The following is a 20,558-nucleotide window of genomic DNA, read 5'->3' as shown; positions in this document are numbered from 1 at the left end:
AGAAAACAAAAAACCCACCCTATTAGACTGCCAAAAACAAACAAAAAAACTGATGGACATAATAAATAAATAGTTGCAGAATCTATTTTTATGTGGGGACGAAAGAATTAGCTTAATTTACTTGTATATAAACAAAACTGAAACATTTAAAGTTAAATAACTTTATCAATTCTAAAGCAAAATGATGTCCTCTAAAATATTATTGTAGTGCAAACTTTTCTAAAAAAAATAACATCTGTATATACATATATACTATTTATTTTCATGGGTGAGTTTTCATTCTTCAACACCTACATAAAATCAATTGTTGCGTTTTTTGGACAAAGTTTTTCAAAAACGTTCCATATATTTTTTTCCGCGATAAATAGTCACGTGACAAAACTCCCTATATATAGTGGTATTAAAGCAGAATCAAAAGATTTATGTTCTTATTTAGTTACTTTGAAATGATGCGTGTAGTTCATCTTTGGTAAAACTTATCGCATCATTCCCAGCAAATTATCTGAAATCAGAGTTCAATGTTCTACAATTGTGTTCGTCTACTTCAAGAATTTTTTAAGAAATTTCTAGCAATTCACTATTCGTAATAAAACTTAGATGAAACACTGTTGTACGTTTGTAAAGAAAAATTAAAAAAACGAGACATAATAAAAAACATAAAATAAACGATACAGCAAGAAATATAATTTAATTCATAATTTAAAATACAGTTTGTTAGGAAAAAGATCATCAAAAAACGAACTGTCCACGTCAAACTTTATTTTTTATTTCACCGAACTTACGGACGGCATCAGCAACTCGATGAAATAATTCCGCCTGAAAATTAAAAATAATTATCTTAAACAGCCCTAGTAAAAGTTATTATTTTTATAGCTTGTAATTGTAATAATTGGTTAAAGTTATTGGGATGCCGAACAAGTTGTTGAATTTTTTTTATTCGCGTAAACGAAAGTCTTTGTTAGCTTCAGCAATTTCTTTTTAAATTTCAAGTTTTATTCTTAATAAGCAATAAGTTGATTCAACAATAATTTAGAACCTGTAAATATAATTGTTTTTAATTACCTTCTATTTTATTCAAAATGACAAATGAAAATGCAAAACAAAAATGGTTACTTCGGATTTACTTAATTGCCCTCTGAAAATAAATTTAATTGCTTTAGATGACAACAAAAAAGCAACATTAATGAAGTTCCCAATAAAAAAAGATGCAAATATCAATTAAATGGTTGATGACAAAAAGATGCAAATATCAATTAAAAGGTTGATGAAAAAAAAAAAAAGGAAATATCAATTAAAGATGCTTATGAAAAGTTGACCTTTGTTTGAAAGTTGATATTCTTGTTACCATCCTCAAGTAATTCAATTGTCCAAAACAACCACTTCGCTATTGACCTTTACAATAATGCTAGTGTTTGGGCTTTCTACGGCTTCTTTGTTCAATGTTCTCAAACAACTGTTATTGCAAGATCTTTTTTTGTAGAAGTTAACAACAGCATATCCCAGTGCAACGCCTGAAACGAAGCCAACGCTGGCCAAAAGTAAATATTTTTTATACATAGCTGTCTTTGTTATAGAAAGAAGTTTATCTAAAGACTTCTCGCGTTAGTTTCAAAGTAACGTTATTGCAAATTTGACGTCATTTAAAGACGCTTAAAATCTTTTGAGTAAGCTATTGCCTCTCCCACTTCCCCTTCTGTGTTTTGCACTCTTTGTCTCTTTCTCCTCCATCTCACACACACATACCATTCGGGCTACAACTTTTTCTTCTGAGTTAACGCACAAAAACTACAACAACATTGCTGAAATCATTTCCGCAATCAGCCAACTCCAATTTACGGCTCTGAGTATTAGAATATTGACATAATACTTTTTCTTATAGAGCACGAAGCTTGCCATGCGAAGACCTCTAAGTAAGAACGAATCTTCAATGACCTTTAACTGCTTTAGAAACTCTACAGCTACAGACAGTTTTATGAAAAAAAAGTCAAATAAAAAACACACAAAAAAAAAAACAGCAATAGCTACATTCAAAATGCTTGAACACCACTTGTGTTGACTGTCAGAGAATTTAGCGCGTCTTGAATTTTTCAATCCGAACAAAACGAACGTCATCCAAGACAAAATAAACAACGGAGAATGCACTGCAGCTCAAGCAATCTGTTTAACCTGGTCCAGAAAAAATCATTTTTAAAGCCAGTAAATCCTCGCAGCACAAACTAAAGGACATTATAACTTCAAACACTCGCAGTCTTCTCAACCGTCTCCACATTGGTTCTGATTTCTTGTGCGCGGACCCTGAAATATGAGAAGGGAGAGATGATTTCAGGCAAAGCGCAACAATTTTGAACAAACTTATATTCAAAAATGGAAATGCTAAACTTGGTGTAGTCATTGCGTAGGACTCGAATAAACTCATAACTTACGAGGAGAACCAGTTCCAATTCCTTTCCCAAGTTGTCCCCAATCACTGACGTCATTACCCGGATTGTCTTAAATCAACACTTTAGTCACTTTCTCAGATTTTAAATGTAAGTAAATTTAAAAAGACCTTGTTAATTGGTTTCAATGTTAGAAAGTTGATATAATATTGCTTCTTATATAAAGCGCGAAGCTTGCCATGTGAAGACCTCTGACTTACACTGCCGGCCAATAATTTAAGACCATTATGAAATTAAATTAAGCTGGAAACATGTTTTTAAAACCAGACAAACATCTATTAAAATTAAATTTAACTTTAAATGTACCATTTATCAAAGAAATAGTAAAACGAAAAAGAAGATAAAAAGGTAAAGATTACAAAATGAAAATAGGCATTCCAAAGTTTTAATACCGATGTCTAAACATAATTTTCATCGAAAAAACTACCCATTAATTCATTCAGTCTTTTTACGAATCTGGCGTTCGACTTTCTATATTGTTTATGATTTCAAATTACATAAAGACAAAAAAATAACCTTAACGAAATCCGATCGGCGTATCACGATCAGCGTAATCCGACTAGCGATCTCTCGCGTCGTGTTACGCCGATCTGCTTGGGTAAGTAAGTAACGTTTAAACAACTTTGGTAAGTAAGGTCAAACATCGTGTACTATGAATTCATCGGATAAAGCTCATTAGCGTCTCAGAAAATGATCCATTTTTAAGGCGTGTGATAACAACAGGTGACGAGAGCTCTGTCATGGGATGGTCTCAGCAATGTTGAACGAAAAGGGAGGTGGATTTAAAAAGACAAGATTCAGCAAAAGAATTGAACTGACCATCTGGTGAGACTTTAAATCCATGGCGAAGTTTCAACTATCCAAGATGCAAAATGCTTCATTCCGTGAAGTTTGAGGAATTTAATAGCGTGATGAGTCAGAAGCAATCAGAATTGGTCAATTGCAAAGGAATTGCTTTTCACAACAATAGTAATGCAAGTTCACATACAAACTTAGTTACCAGTAAAAATTGGTTGATCTTAGAAAGGATATATTGACACATTCACTATATTCACCAAATCTGGCGCAATCCACACAAACTTGGTAATATTTTTTGCCGATAAAGATAAAAATTTTAACAGGCGAGGAAACTTGTTTGTTAAAAGATGGTCAAAGATCAACGAACAAAATGAGCAGAATATTACTTGATGAAATTGTTGTTGTTGTCTTTTTTTTGTTGTTTTTTTTTGAATGACTTGTTTTTTATTTATTCAGAAAAGTACTCACTGACTTGCCCAACCCAATAAAAAAAGGTGCAAATATCAATAAAAGATACCTAAAAAGTTTGACCTTTATTTGAAGGTTGATATTCTTGTTACTATCCTCAAGCAATTCAATTGTCCAAAACAACCACTTCTCCATTGATCTTTACAATAATGTTAGTGTTTGGGCTTTCTACGGCTTCTTTGTTCAATGTTCTCAAACAACTTTTATTGCAAGATCTTTTTTTGTAGAAGTTAACAACAGCATATCCCAGTGCAACGCCTGAAACGAAGCCAACGCTGGCCAAAAGTAAATATTTTTTATACATAGCTGTCTTTGTTATAGAAAGAAGTTTATCTAAAGACTTCTCGCGTTAGTTTCAAAGTAACGTTATTGCAAATTTGACGTCATTTAAAGACGCTTAAAATGTTTTGCACTCTTTGTCTCTTTCTCCTCCATCTCACACATACATACCATTCGGGCTACAATTTTTTCTTCTGAGTTAACGCATAAAAAACTACAACAACATTGCTGAAATCATTTCCGCAATCAGTCAACTCCGGTCAACGGTTCTGAGTTACATTTTGATTAAATGCAAATCTTTCTTTTGATTTTCCAAGTTGCGTTACGATAAAAAATCGAGCCGTTGGTTTCCAGCAAAAGGGTGCTCATAGAATTTAACTTAAAGACAGTTGAGTCGTCAAACTAATTTAGAACAAAATCATTTCACGGTTGGGAGTAAGGTTGCTTTCTTTTAAAGCTTCCTAACAAAATACGTTAACTGTTTGAAATAGAACAGCAGCATCGGCAAGGAATCCATAGGAGCATTGATCGATGAAAGTGCTCTTCTAAAGTAATGTTAAAAGTTTGGAAAAAAAAGCAATGTTTTTTTTTTAAAGCGCATTAACGATTAAACTGACATTCCTCATCTAACAACATCTTCGTTCTTCATGGAATAAAAAAGTACAACAAGCGAAAAAACAGATCATGTGTACTTTATCAAGAAGGTTTGCTAACATTTCAATTGAATATGCATACAATCTTTGATAGGAAATGCACTTAAATCTGAAAAATAAATAAAGCTTATTGTATAAGGAAAACTCTCAAAAGAGATGCACCTTGAACATTTCAACCTTAACACAAAGTGTAATTTAAAAGATATTTTTAGGAGAATATTTTAACCTTACACAAAGACTCTCTCATACGTCATTGAGTTGATGAAACCAGAGATGCATATTGTTTTACGGAACATCATGAGTTATGGAATCGAACTGGATCATTTTGATGCTAATGAACGTATTATGAAGATTTCGTTGTAATACTATGAATCCCCAATGGTTAATACAAAGAGTATAATTAAGTTCAATAAATATTTTCATTAAAATAGATAGATGACTTGGGATAGTGCTTCTATGCTGCAGTGGGAAATTTCTAATGTATAGCGACAACATTTAGATTATGTCAAATGCTAATACTGGAAGAACCTTCGTGGTATTTGAACAGATTATTGGTCAATAATTGTCGACTGAACAAAGAAGTGGAGAATAATCGAAGTTCTGAGAAACGTCTTTTTGTAAAAAAAAACAAACAAATAAATAAATAAAAAGCAGTGAAAGAGTACAAGATAAAAATAGATATTACAAAGTTTAAATAGAGATGTTTAAAAATGTTTTTCATCGAAAAAAAACTCCTCATTAATTAAATCACTTGTTTTTAAGAGTCTGGATATTCGATCTTCTACATTGTTTATGACTTCAAATAATATAAAGCCCTAAGTATCTTTCAAGATACTTCACTTGCATCCTTTGATGACGGACACATGTCGCAGGCTTTTCTGTTCAACTCGTCCGATAGAGGTTCAACAGGGTTGAGATCAGGGTTTTGTGGAGACCAAATTATGCTCTTCAAAGCATTTTAATCTGGCTTTTGTTTTAAATAACCTTTGCATAGTTCGGAGCTATGTTTGGCATTATTGCCCTGCTGGAAAACTAATCCGCAAATTAGTCACAACCTAGATGGAGCTGCATTTTTTTCCAGAGTCCTGTTGCATTCTTCTTTTCTCTTTTTAACTTCTTTTACCTTTAAACTAAACTCTCGTTATTTCTTTAAACTAAATCTCGGTCTGTTGAATTGACGAAAAAAACCCCAAACCATGACGGACCCACCATGGCAACACTGTAAGCACCACACGCTCTAATAGCACGTAACTCCTAAGTACTTTTTCAAAGTCTTCTATTGTTTATTCACGGTAAATATGGACCCGTTCAGTTTTCTAACAGCATCTCGAACAAACAAAGTTAGACATCTTTTATCTGTATAAAGAGAAATTATACAGATTTTTTTTCACTTAACACGAGTTTCTGGTGCTATTAGTTTTCTGTTTAGTTTGCTGGTTGCAAAAATAAATTACTCTTCTTGTTGTGTTTCGGCCTTCCTTGACCGACGAATACCTTTATGACTGCATTTCGGTGACATAATTTATTTAAATAAATTATTTTCACTTGCATTCTTTAGTTCAATAGTTAAACAAAAGATGTGATGTTTCAGAATGAAACAATAAAAATAATTTAAACTTACTGTGTTTAGGGTGAGTATACACAGTTGTTCCCATTTTTATTGAACATTTAAGGTGTGCCAATTCGAAAATACATTTCGAATTGGCACACCTTATGGTGTCATGGCAATAGTCAACTTAAAAAAAGTAATAATTTTAAACAACTTTTTTTTTACCGCTATGAAACATGGTATGGGGTGGACTCTAGATAATTCTTTCTTATTTAGAATAAATTCATTTGAGATATCTTTTATTATAGAAATGTTAAGACACTCACAAATGTATCTATTTTAGTGTTGACAACTTTTTTTTATCGCACTGTTTCAAATAGTCCCAATGTCAATGAATTTCCAAGGAAATTTTTGCCTGCCACCAACTTTTCTGGTTAAGAATTTTTTTTTTTTTTTCTTTTAGAAAGAACAATTTTCATTGATCATCAATTTCATTGATGATCAAGATGATGATGATGATGATGATGATGATGATGATAATCATCATCATCATCATCATCATCATCATCATCATCATCATCATCATCATCATCATCATCATCATGAGGAGGAGAAGGAGGATTGTAATTACCGCGAAGAATATCAAAAACAGCTTCATTTCTGTTTTGCAGTATCTTTACTCCATGAAATCAGGTCATTTTTTCCAGACGTGAATTCAATCCAAAGGGTTGATCCCCGCTGCTTTAAAAGCTGATATAAAAGTAGAACTTTCATAAAAGACCACCGTCAATAAAGACCAGTTCGCCCTTCTTTATAAATATTCGTTTGCTATCATTCCAATATCAAGTTTTGAAAATGGACAACTCCAGTCTTCACGTACTTGTATCAATTTTATGAAGGATTCTTCGATACAGACATATGGTAAATATTGTCTGCCCACCATTAGAAATGTGCTTATTTTTGGAAATTTCTTGAATTGTCCTAAATGCAAAGTCATGTTTTTCTTCGTACTTTTGAAGAGATTCTATTCTTATAATCCTGTATGGCTGCGAGAAGATTTTCTTTCCTGTAACCATTGTGTCTCTGAGCTCCCACATCTCATTTACACCTGGTTTGACTTAGTATTAATAAAATAAAATCCAAGTTAATAAAATTTTCCTAAAAGTATGTTCGCGGAAATATTGCATATTTTATTTATTTTTAACTGTTATTTTTATTTTTAGTTTAATAAAAATAATAAATTTTCACAGATAACTTATACCTAAAAGAACATTAAAATCCATCATAATCGTTAAATACTTATAACATATGTATTTCAAAATACTATATACAGAATAGAAGTGAACTATGAAACTAGTTGAATTTGATTATGAAGGGATGGATGAATCTGGGGAAGATCCTGAGGAATCATTCAAAATTAAGTCCTTTTAGAAAAGGCATCGTAAGTTGTTTAAAAAAATAACTTGAGAGTAGGGGCCGCTTAAATATTTCTCGTCCAGGGCCCAGTAAAAGTTTTTTTCATTTAACACGAATTTTAGGTTATAAAACGTTTAAAAGTTATAAAACATTTGACAAATCGACATTTAGTAAAAAAAAAAAAATTGAACTTTTCGCTATGACAACCTACTTCATTTTCGCTATGACAACCTACTTCATTTTCGCTATGACAACCTACTTCATTTTCTGGAAATTCGTCAATATTTTTTACCATTTGCATGATAAATTTTGTTTTACATACTCTCACTTTTTCAAGAATAAAGATCATATCATTGATCCTAGCTAATTATTTGTAATATTATTGTATATTATTTGTAAAATATGTCCCACCCAACACTTGTCAAAATTTTCCGAACTAATTTTTAAAGAATACTTGTAAATTTAGAGTTAGCAAGGTGTTTGACAGGAGCTTCCTCAAATTCTGATAATGAGATAAATTTGTTAACTTTGTCTTTCGGTAATTTTTTAACTGTATTATTTATACCACAATAAAAACCTTCAGAAACCAAATCCTTGTCATCTTTTGAAATTATTTTAGATATTAATGTATTTATTTCAAAAACAGTAGACTATGCGTAGTGTATCATGGCTGAGGTACTTAGTAGGTTAGAGTAAAAATTCAAGACTGCTAGCTTCAACCTAATTTCTGAGATGCTCAAAATGTTGACTACTTTCTCCTGTTTACTGAAAGGATAGAGTTTTAACCGTTACGCACTTATGAAAATGTTTTTGTTGTTTGAGATTTGCCAGGTTTTGTGGGAAAAAGATTTGGTTTCACACAAGGAAATACTTAAAATGGGTCACGTGGTCTTTTTTTACCATGCTAAATTATCATTAGATAATTTGCTGGAAAATGACGTAAAATAAAACAGTATTGGTACTGACTGGAATATTATCGCGTGCTATTACAGAAATCCATCGAGTGGGTTCTTCTTTATAACTTGGTAACCGAAACGAACTTAAAAGAGGAGGAGATGTTATCAGTTCTAAAACAAAACGGCAAAAACAAAAAGAACTGAGAAAACGAAACAGAGTGCGAGGCACATTTACATTCCCAACGAACGAGAAGGAGCACCGTGAGAAGCAGAGAAACCGAAGAACAACAAATTGAACGAATTGAAGAATTACGTCACAATTAAAAAAAAAAAAAAAAAACCTTGAGCGCAAACCAACAATGAAATATTACCCTACGATAAGCGCGAACGAGGACAAGTAAACATTATAGCATAACAAAAGAAGCATTCAACTAGGATCCGACGAAAGAATATAACAAATACAAACACATTTTAACAAGAAAAATGGTTAACTTCTGCCAATTTTGCAATTCGATAAAAGTTCAGTGGAGAAACACCAGGAATCTACTTTATGAATTGAAAAGTTCGATTTAAAAATGGAAAAAATCGCTGGAAACTCCGCCGTAGGAAATTGTAAATTAGATGACCGGGGAAATATAAAAGCGTGTAACGCATGCTTTTAAATGCCTTCTTTTGATATCTTTTTAATCAAAACTAACAGAGAACAAATCGATTTTTTTTTTCATCCAAGGACAACTCACACTGCTATGACAACGGAACATTGTAATATCAGTGTGACTCAACATTCTAATAGTTGTGTGACTCAACATGACTTTAACGGAACATTGGATCTCCGATCGTACTGCTCATAAATCTGAACTCATCAAAAATATGTATTAGAACAAGGGTGATCTTCAAATAGCTATCAAATAACCTCATCGAAGATGAATTTAAAAACACACAATATTTACCCACAGAGTACCACTGATCTCACTGAACAGCCATTTTAATTTAAAAGACTGCTATTTCTAATCTTAATTAGTTTATAGTTTTACAATTAACAAAGCGCAATGACAAACTTTAAAATACTAGGGTGTCAACCTCAAAGATTCCTGCTTCTCTCACGGTCAACTATACTAAGAAGATATCTTAGTATAGTTGACCGTGATAGCGCCATTTATTACGATAAATATATTGTAATTTATTTCTTCTTTAGGTGAAATATTCTTTTTCATTATTTTTGTAAAAGAAAAGTTTTTACAAATAGAATAAAAAAAAAATAAAGAAAAATGCTTTGTAAAAGAATTAAAAGATATCTGATAAATAGTTATTTTTAAAGCTACGCAACTGATACATTTTTTGTCTCCTTTTTTTTGTAGTTTATCACTGCATAGAGCGTTTTATATCATATTGTCGAAAATCTGTGTATTTTGGTGGTTTAAAACAAACCGCGAACGCGTAAACAAGATAACATCGCTCAAAATAGTTATGATCGGATATTTAAAACTTGATTCTTATCTTAAATATTTCTTATTTTTACTTAAGGGAATAATTTATCATATTGTTTATATACTCAAAATTAACAAACAAAGTAAAGATAATTTTTAAAATGGGAAAGTAATGTGATATTCCGGATTTCGTGGTCTGGAGCGCTATTGGTAGATTAGAAGCTGGAAAAAATATTGCATGCTGTCGCTCAAGCCTACTAAAGCACAACTTCATAGCTTTAGGAGTTGTTTAATCGAGGTAGGAAATGTTCTACGAGACCAAGGTCAAAGTCGCTCATCATCAACAACTTCAGGAGACAATTGGTATTTGTCAGTTATAGCCATTATTAATTGACGATATATTTTTGTGGCAGTGTTGTTTTTTTTAGCATTCTTCGTATTCTTTGATATAATGTTAAGTTTGAATATATAAAAAAAAAGAGTATTTGTTATGCTTAATTGTCTCTCAACAAAAATTTGTTTCTTAAGAGTTCCTTCCAACTTTACCCCGCCTTTCCTTTTATGCAGAAAAAACAAAACGAACTCTCTTTCGTCAAAATCAATTGGCGTCTTTGGTATACTCATCACAATCTGATGCAGTTACAAACTTGATTACTAAATTATTAAATAAGAATTTAGGTTAACTTTGTTGAATAAGGTACTGCTCTATTTTTAAATAATGTAGACTCCTTCTAAACACAAATCTGTTTCGGCAATCGTGTGCTACATCCTAGTTTACGATGAAATTAAGGGCATTTCATATCCAAATTTACCATGAAATTTACAGCAACATTAAAGTTGTAAGTAAAGTATTATGGTTACAAAAAAAATGTAATTAATCATAATGAAGTGCACTTCCTTAACTTTGTAATTTTTATATTTATTAATATAACTCTAATTATTGACGCATATCATGCTTCACATAATTTTAATAAGGTAAAGCATTGGGCATTTATATATACATATATATATACATGGACATATATATATACATGTATATATATTCCATGCGGTATAAATATATGATTCTTCATGAGTTATTATAAGTCTAAAAATTCGAAATATTTAACAATCTTTTGCTTTGAAGAATTTTGTAAGGGCAAGTTCTTAATCTCTAACCACACATCACTACATTTTTCTAATTGCATTTTTAACAAAAAAAGAAAAGAAAAAAAACAGCTCATTTCGAGCAAACCATTAAAAAACTTGATGCTAACTTTATAATAGGAATAAGGAAAATGATTTCTCTGCCGAAACACAAAATTCAGCCGATCCACAACTGACAATCTACAATTCATACGCTACCGAGGAGCATAAATTAAACTTGTTTTTATCTGAAAACTGGTAATAATAGAATATAAATGTTGGTGAGAAGTACGCTATCGGTTTTAATTGACAATCCAATTATTACAAAAGTTTGTTGAAAAAAAAAAAAGAGTGGGATAATTGGCCACAACAAGTTTAGAAACACACAAAACCGGTTTTGGAATAGTTGTATTCAATGATTGGACATTAGAAATAACCACAATTTATTTGAAAAGATATAAAAACTGGCAGAACGTAATCCTCTATCAAGAAACAAGGAACTAATTTTGAAAGAATAAACACGTTTGCCAACTCGATACCAGAATGGAATTGAAACGTTAGTATTTATACTTTTCATTTTTATAAAAAAACTTAAAAATCTTTTACAGAACAAGGTCAGAAACGATTTTTTCTATGATAAAATACTTGTTGAAAGTTATGAAATTTTCAAACCGAATATTTTTAGATCTGATTTTACTAATCGTTCTGGTTGCTTGTGTTGTTGACGTTTGCTCAGGTTGCGACTGCAACTATCATCATGGAGGCTGCAGGATTAGCAAAGGGGCAAAGAATCGCGGTGAAACCTGCAAGTGTGTTTATAAAGGTTTACGATATTGCACTGGACATACCGTCAGATGTAGGTCTTCGCAACATGATATATGCAAGGCATACTGCCGAAGTCGAGAATGTTGCCTTGCAGGAGGTGGTAATTGTGGCGGATATTAAAGAAGGTTAAAACCCAATTGCTGCTTCATATTAAAAAGGCAGTGTTCTTCAGCATAAAAAGATCTTTATTTGTTGTTGTCAAGCTTTTTTATATTAAAATTGAAAAAGCAATTGACCTTGTAATATTATTTTTATATAGAGATTTCTTACAATATTTTAACTAATTATTTCCCATTGAGGCATTCTAATTGGATGGTGTTGGGAAAAACATGTGACCACACGCATTTTTTGTATTTTGTGAAAAAGGCATTTGAAATTTAAGTTTTAATAGGGTTTCAAATTATGCAACTTTTCATCGAATCTCTTCATCTTTAGTCAATTTATTATCTAATCTATTATTATGATGGCATTAATAACTCAAAAATGAAAAAAATAGCATGGCCTAGCTATACATTACATCACCATCCAATTCAACGTCGGTGCGGGTATGTGAATCAGCATGAAACTTGTGCTGGCAAAATACTGCGGGTGCAAGCATTGCAATGAGGATGTTTACGATATTTAGTACTAAACTTCTGCAAAAAATATTAAATGTACATAACACTCAAGGACATTATTGATCAAATTGAAATCCCACCTCTTCAATCACTTTATTGCTTTAAAGAAGCATTTGCTCTTTTAACTTTTTACCGCCCAACGTTCCCCTATGGAAACACTGCATAAAAATAATAGTTAAATTAACTTATAATTTGGATAGCTTATTTATGACACATTTGATAATACTTGTAAAAAAAAGATTTTTATAAATTTATCAAAAACACGAAGTTTTGGAGTTTTGACACCGCTTGAGTTTTCATAACTGAACTCCAAAAATTTGAATTTTTTTTTTTTTTTTGGGGGGGGGGGGGGGGGGAAGAATTTTTTGCAGTTGTAAAAATAACATCGTTTACTCATATTAATATACATGCTATAAATAGAAAAGTAATTACCGTGGTGTGACCTAACAAAGTCCTATGCTTTAAGAAAGTCTTAATTTAAGAAATGATAAATTTCATATATATAAATGAACATTTAGGAAAAATAACTTAGTTATTTTAACAAGATATCTTGTTAGTTAAAAAAACTAAATTTTTTTCTCTAAATGTTTATTTTATATATAACAAAATGTCATTTCTAAAATTAGGACTCTGTTAAAGCATAGGACTTTATTAGGTCACATCACGGTATATTGAAATAAAATATTCCCATATGCAAACGTTAGGGCTTGCGCGAAGTAATTTTGTCGTAAATGTTTTGGTGTAATGAGATTTGTTACTAAAATTATATTAGTATGGCAAGTATACATAGAAAATACAGTTTTTAAAGTAGAATGCTAATTGTTAAAAAGTATTAATGATTCGAAATTTTTAATGCATTTTTTAAGTTTTTAACAGTTAAGAGTAAAACAAATTACGAAAACTTATGAAAAGTTATCATATTGCATCATTGGTCTCAATAACTATAAAAGGTTGTCATCTATGAAGAGCCTCATTCAAATTATAGAAATTATCAAAGTTATAATGGGTTCTAGAGCTTTTTAGGTAGGCAAATAAAAACCATGTTGAAAGGTTACTTATCAAGATTCTGTAGATTTATTGAAAAAACAACAGCGCAACAACAGTTTTCATCCTTCCTCCTGTTAGTGGGAGACCAAGATACCAAGTGACGAAGAACTTTGTAATGAACCACCAGATGAATCATCTGAACCAGCTGGAGAATGGGAAGTTTCATCTTGGTTAAATTCTTCAAATGATGAAGATTATTATCATGAAGAAAATATTTTTCTGATTCAAGATGGAGAAAGAGAACTGGCTTTATAAGTGCTATTTTGTTAGAAGAGCTTGTGTGGAATTATTTAGACTTTCCCTGAGACACTAAAGAGTCACTTTTTGAACTTGATAATATTTTTTACATCTGATTGCGAATCAATACATGTTACAAAATACACTCTCTTTTTATTCATTTTTACAATCGCGTCATTTTCACACATTTAATGCAATAACAATTACATACATTAGCACCTACATACATTAACACCTATAAACATTAACACCTACACACATTAGCACCTAAAAACATTAACGCCTTCGCACACGCTAATTACATCTTGAAGACTTTATTCACGACACCCTCCCCCGATTAAAGCTGAGACTTCGGCTTTAATCAGCTATCTTCCATCTCGTCTTCCATGATGTAATTGATCTTTTGTCTTGCATCCAATTTCACCAGTCTCGTTTCACTTTTCAAGGTATCCTCTTCGGCTCTGGTTTCCAAATTCTTGTCCGATTCGATTCCGCTTTCTGCCCCACAATCCATTTCCAAGTCACACACCAATTGAATTGGTCGTTCAATTATATAACCATTTCCCAGGCGCATTTTAAAGCCACGAATAACTCCATCGTTCCCTTTAATGTTGTTTTCAATTCGACCGATGTTGAGAAGTGCTTTGTCCTTCACATCGTCTTTAATGAGTACCATACTTCCGACACCTGGGCGTTTCACGTTGCCTCTCTTTTCCCTTGCTTGTTGTCGTTCTTCCATTGCGTGCACGTACTCGTTCATCCATCTTTTCCTTAGGGGATTCTTACAATTTTTCACAAACTTCACTCTCCGTAGTACGCAATCGTTCCTTGTTATTAAATCAATATTTTCTTCAAACAAAACTGCAGGTCTCCCCCTCATTAATACATTTGGCGTTAATACTTGATTATCGAATTGGTCACCTTGGTAACAAATTGGCTTATTGTTCATAGCGCATTCCACATCCAACAATACTTCTTCCAATTCAAATAAGCTTAGGATGCCCTTACCAATTGTTTTTGAGAAACTTTTCTTCATTATTCCGATTAATCTTTCAAACAAACCTCCCCACCACTGCGCTCTTAATAAATTAAACCTCCACTTTATGGCTGTGGTAGCAAGATAGTTTGCGAGATTTTCATCCTTTTTAAGTGTTGTTAACCTTTTCCCTGTTGCCACAAAATGTCTTTGCGTTATCACTAATCATCATTTGTGGTGGTCCTTTTCTTGCAACAAAATCTTTTAAAATCCTCTGAAATTCTCCTGCCGATAGATCATGACAAAGTCTAAGGTAGACAGCTCTTGTACATGTAACGCATGTAAGCAGTGCAACATGACATTTTTCAACCAACTTTTCTGCTACTTTATACTTTAGCGGACCGGCAAAATCAGCACCTGTAACCGTAAACGGTTCGATATCTTCAGTTCTAAAGCGTGGTAACATTGCTCTCGTTGGCGGTAACAGCGGTTTCACTCTATATCTCTTACAATCTTTCTCTTATGCTACTCATTGCATCTCCTACTCCCCCGTGTAACGTTTTCGCGTGATGATACTCAATAATTCTTAGAGTTAGTTGAAAACCTTTTGGTATATTAAATTATACCCAGATATTTGGTATATTGGATTATACCCAGAGACTTTTCCGTGACATCTCCAAAGCTGTTTTTCATCCTGTTTAAGTTCCACATCGAACTTAATTGCAACAGCTTCTTGTAGTAACTTAAGATTCATCAACTCCGCTTCTATCACCTTTTCATTTTTCAGTGGTCCTATTATTTCTTTCTTTATTCCGACAATTGTATATAAACCTATTAATGAAAGATAATATTCTTATACTTGTGTTTACTAAACATTTCTTTAAATATATGATGTCCCTTTATTTCTTTTATTGCCATACTGACGTTCTCTTTCACACCAACATTTTCGCATGATGCGTACGGCGCTTCAATTATTTCTGGTTGGATTGGCCAATTTTCTTTGTGTTTCAACCATATAGGTCCATTGAGCCACAAGCTTGATAATTTCTCAGGACTCACTCCTCTTGTTCCAAGATCACTTGGGTTTTCTTTTGTTGGGACATAAAGCCATTTTACTTCTCTATTCAATAGTACCTGTTGAACTCGGTTCCTGACCAACTGCCCCTTTCTTGTAACCAGTAAAGTACCGCAGTACTGTCAATCCTATGATATACTTCAATAATATTATACTTGTTTAATGTCTTCCTAACATGATTCATTAACTTGCTCAAGGTATGCGCCGCTACCAGCTCCAGTCTAGAAATACTTAGATCCCTTGGTGAAATCCGTGCTTTTGCTACAGGTAATTTGCTTGTTTTTGAATATTGATGCCTCACTGCAATATAGACGCATGCACATACTGCTGATTTACTTGCGTCTGAAAATCCATGGAGCTCCATTTCAATGATTTTTTCAGACAAAAAGCTCCGCGGAATTGAAATAGTTCTTTTAATTCTTATTGCCTTGATCCAGGTCTTCCATTCTTCTGAAAGTTCATTTGGGATTTGTTGATCTCATCCGAGTTTTAATAAGCATAGTGGACTGTATAGTAATTTTCTGGACTGTACAGTGATTAAAACAGATGCACTAAATACCAATACGTCAAAGACACTGTTGATGGCGGATAGCATTTTCCTTTTTGTTATCACTTCTTTATATCCAATATTGATGCAAGCAATAAAGTCAATCGATAGTTGATCCGTTTCTTTGTTCCAAGGAATCCCAAGTAATTTTGTTGATTTGACCTCAGCGTCGCTTTCCAATTTGCTTACGTTACTATGTCATTTGTGCAGCTGGAAACCAGCTTCCATTAAGATTTGCGTTGATTCATTTTTAAACGTGATAAGTTCTTCTTCCGTTTCTTCACCTGCTTGCATATCATCGACATAAGTATCTTTTTCCAAAGCAAGCACCATTTTTGGATAAATGTCCTTGTATTTTGATATATGCTTTTTAATCGTGACGCCGAGAATGTAAGGACTAGAACTTGAACCAAAAATCACCCTTGTAAATCGTAACTCCGTTAATTCCATTTTCTTTAATTCTTTATACCAAATTAAGCGTTGTGCGTCTCTATCCATTTTGTGTATTCGAATTTGTAGAAACGCCTTCTTCACGTCAGCTAAAACGCAGTGTTTATTCATCCGATTTTGTATGAGTATGTCAAATATTAAAGGTTGCAGCGATGGTCCCACTTCTAGACAGTCGTTTAATGAAGATGATTGAGCGTCTTTTCTAGTTGAACAATCATAAACAATTCTCATTTTCGCTGACTCGGCATTTTCTTTGATCACTGCTTGATGAGGAACGTAGTGAATAATCTCTCCCGTAGGTTTTTCTGGTGCCATTTCCAATATTCCCTCATTGATTTGTTCCATCATTATATCATTATACTGTTCTAGTTTTCTAAGTTTTTTTCAATCGAGTTGTTACACTTCCCAATCTTTTAAGAGCCAGATTTCTCTTGTTTGGTAGTTTAACAACACCCTTTTCCCACGGCATTCTGGTTTCATAGTAACCTTCGTCAGTTTGATGCAGTTTTTCGCTAAAGTCTTGGTGGAAAATTGATTCACTGTTTGTGTCTGATAATCCAAGTACTTTTAAACTACACATTTGCTCGAACTCATCACGACCAGTGTTCAATAAAAAACTTTTCTCAATACCAGAACTCAATTGTGTTCGTCTCCCAGAAAGAGTCCATCCCAACATAGTTAATTCGGCTCCTGGATCTTTATTCGGATTTTTTCCGAGAACTACCAGTTCCGTGATTTTTATCCGAGTATAATGTGAACAGCTTGAAGTTCGTCACTCCCTTCATCATCATTAAATTTCAGTCTCCTCAGTTTTGCAAAATGCTTCTTTACATCCTTGATCATCGGATTGGGTAAAAAGGTGAGTGTTTCCTTTTCTGCGTTTGTGCATTCGATTTTGATGCTAAATTCCGGTATCTTTGTTGATTCTAGCGTAACGTTATATATTTCCATACGCTTGTCCACCGTTCCATAGAGCTGTTCAATACTTTTATATTCCTTTCGTGTAGGCTTCAGCTTTAGTTTTGTTATCAAGTTCGTACATATATAGGAACTTCCAGCACCCGTATCCAACATTATCCTTGCTTTTTCACCATTTAGTTTTGCGATCACTGTTGGGTGAATAGTTGCACTTGCATAAAGCACCGCTCCCATGGTTTCTTTTTTATTTACCATTTTACCATCCATTGTTGCGTTCCCATCTTGACAAATGGACGTGTCATGTTTTTTGTTGCACTTTCTGCATCCTCTTGATTTATAAATTACCGCCGAGCGTCCGTAACCAATGCAGTTGTAACAATCTTTTGCTTGTTAAAATCTCCTTGCGTCTTGCAACAGTTAGCACTTTTGTACAATCCTCGCTTTTGTGATTTTGTAACCCACAGTAGATACATCCATGCTTACCACTAGTTGCCATGATTTCTTTGTCATAAAGACCACCATTGCATTGTTTGAATGTATTGCTTCGATGTTCATAGGACTTTAACTGCACGTTTGTGTTTTTTTTTATTGCCCTTGTTTGTTCATCGCTTGGGTTAAAAATTGAATTCAGCGGATTCCTTTTAATTGACTTTTGCAACTTTTCGACAAGTTGCTCAAGTCCCCATTCTTCCCATCCATCATCGTTTTGTGTGAGTATTTCACAAACTGGTCCAAGTTTATCCATCAATGAATACACGAATGATTGAGCCGTTTGTAGTTTCTACATAGTTTTCAATGTTCGTACAGTTCTTGCAAGTTTAATGTGAAAGTCGTAAACTTCTTTGATTTTGTGCGTGCTGTGTATAGCCGTCAATCCTTCCAAATCTTTAATCAATGCTTTGTGAACCCAAATATCTTTTCCTTAAGTTTCTTGTAGTATGCGTTTAGCTTCATCGTATCCCTCCAACAAATGTGGTAAACCTAGTAAGTCCTCTCTGGGCTTTCCTTCGACGAGTTCCAGTAAGTAGTTGAAATTGCTGATGTTTGATATGTTTAAGTTGTCGACTTCTACCGTGAATTGATTCCAAAATTGCAACCAGTCTTTATAATTGCCATAAAATTTTGTGATTGTGTACTTTTGAAGCTTGACGGATTGTTGAGTAGCTTCGTTTTCGTTTTCAAGAGATTTACGCAATTTTACACAATATGACATAAATTACGGAAAATCAAAAAATACTTTCATGTTGCCGATATTAAAAGTTTTGAACCAGGAAATTAAGTTGTTTAAGTGTCGTTTTTACATGAAATCTTAAATGAACGGCTATGCAACTGTGGAGTAAAACTTTAAGAGCATCGATGAATTGATGGTGCCTTATTTTGGCAAACATAGTGTTAAAATGTATATAAAGGAATGCCAATATGTTTTGGTTCCAAGCTTTGGTGATGATGGGTACCCATGTTAGCTATAAATTTATACTGGAAAAGATTCTGTTACAAGATCTGCGACACCCTTAGGTCAGCAAGTTGTTTAAAATATGCTTGAACCAGCGAGGGAAAATCTAGAACAAAATTTTCACGCAATATATTTTGACAATTTCACAAGTGGAAAGTTGATGGAAATTACTTTCAGAAGAGGGTTTTTATGCTAGGAACTGCCGGCAAAAATAGAGCAGATGGTGCTTCAAAAGTAATGATATCCAGAAAAATCTTCTTAAAGCTGCCACCATTCCTTTCGAACAATCACCACATCTGCTGATGGAACCACTCAATCCTCTGACGTCTCTATGAAGGTGTGCTGAATAGATCAGTGTAAATGTTACACAAACGTAATCCATTAAAACAAAGCAGCCCCAAATGCCAACACTCCCATTGCCGCAATTACAATATCTCTCAGATTCTTTTTACAAGATCTTTTAACAGAAACTTTGTGCTTCCTGTTCTTACTTTAAAATCATCACTTAAAATTACTTGTCTCCACTTTCCAAGCAACTTTCTTCTTACAATACCTTAATCTTGTGAGCCTATCTTTAGCCGTCATAGACAGTTTTTAAAACGACATAAACACCGATGTTTTTCCTAACTAAAATACTTCTGTGTACTTGGTACATACTTTGGTAATTTCACAATAACATATCCTTGGATTGGCTCTTACTTGACAAAATATAAGACTGCTTTCGCGCTCCGTAGTTTATTTATTTTTTTTTTAACCTTCCGGATTTTGGATGACGTTGGATAACACCTGTTATTTAAAAAGTTTTCAAAGTATTTCTGACACAATCTTCTCAAAATATCGAAACTCTTCAACCTCAGAAACACTTGCTATCATTAGCAGTTTTATGCAATTCTCTTATTAAGATGATTAGCATTAACAAAACAGTGGGGTTAAAATTTAAAACTTTGTTCGGCTATTTTTATTTATTTCACATTTTCCGGTATGTTTTTCTATAAGTACTTTATAAACTGAAATTAAAGAACCATGTAGTGAACTGTATTGGTAAAAAATATTTTTTCTGCCACAGAGGAGAAAGTTTGTCTTAGTCAAATCTGGCTACTTTTTAAAACTAAGAAGATAAAAAGTAATAGCAATTCTAATGCGCCTATTACTTTTTTAAACCACTCACAGATTTGAATTGAAAAAACTTTTTTCGTTTGAAGTAAAGTGAGCCACTAACTTAATTTCTTTGAACCGTTAAGATTACTCGTTTTTTCTAAAATATTGTCGCAAAATTGAATAATTTAGCAAAATAAATTTAATTACATTCAGTAGACGTCTAAAATTTAGTTATTAAGATGTATAAATAGTTTAGATTCGAAGAT

The 20,558-nt window shown here is 32.9% G+C and overlaps 1 long non-coding RNA gene and 1 pseudogene across 1 annotated transcript; one reads left to right on the top strand and one right to left on the bottom strand.

The window, feature by feature from the left end:
• Nucleotides 1–20,558, top strand: part of LOC149887157 (uncharacterized) — a 563,485-nt pseudogene that overhangs the window by 229,690 nt on the left and 313,237 nt on the right.
• Nucleotides 665–1,448, bottom strand: LOC149887164 (uncharacterized). The gene is made up of 2 exons (XR_016453609.1): nucleotides 1,317–1,448; nucleotides 665–816 (listed from the first exon to the last, which is right to left on the bottom strand). It is a non-coding gene; the product is annotated as an uncharacterized LOC149887164 (long non-coding RNA).

This window comes from Hydra viridissima, unplaced genomic scaffold (assembly GCF_058129835.1).
Source record: "Hydra viridissima isolate aposymbiotic clone 2 unplaced genomic scaffold, HvirCarnegie_v1 scaffold_6, whole genome shotgun sequence".
In the NCBI taxonomy this organism is placed as follows: domain Eukaryota; kingdom Metazoa; phylum Cnidaria; class Hydrozoa; order Anthoathecata; family Hydridae; genus Hydra; species Hydra viridissima.
This window is presented reverse-complemented; position numbering and strand designations above follow the sequence as displayed.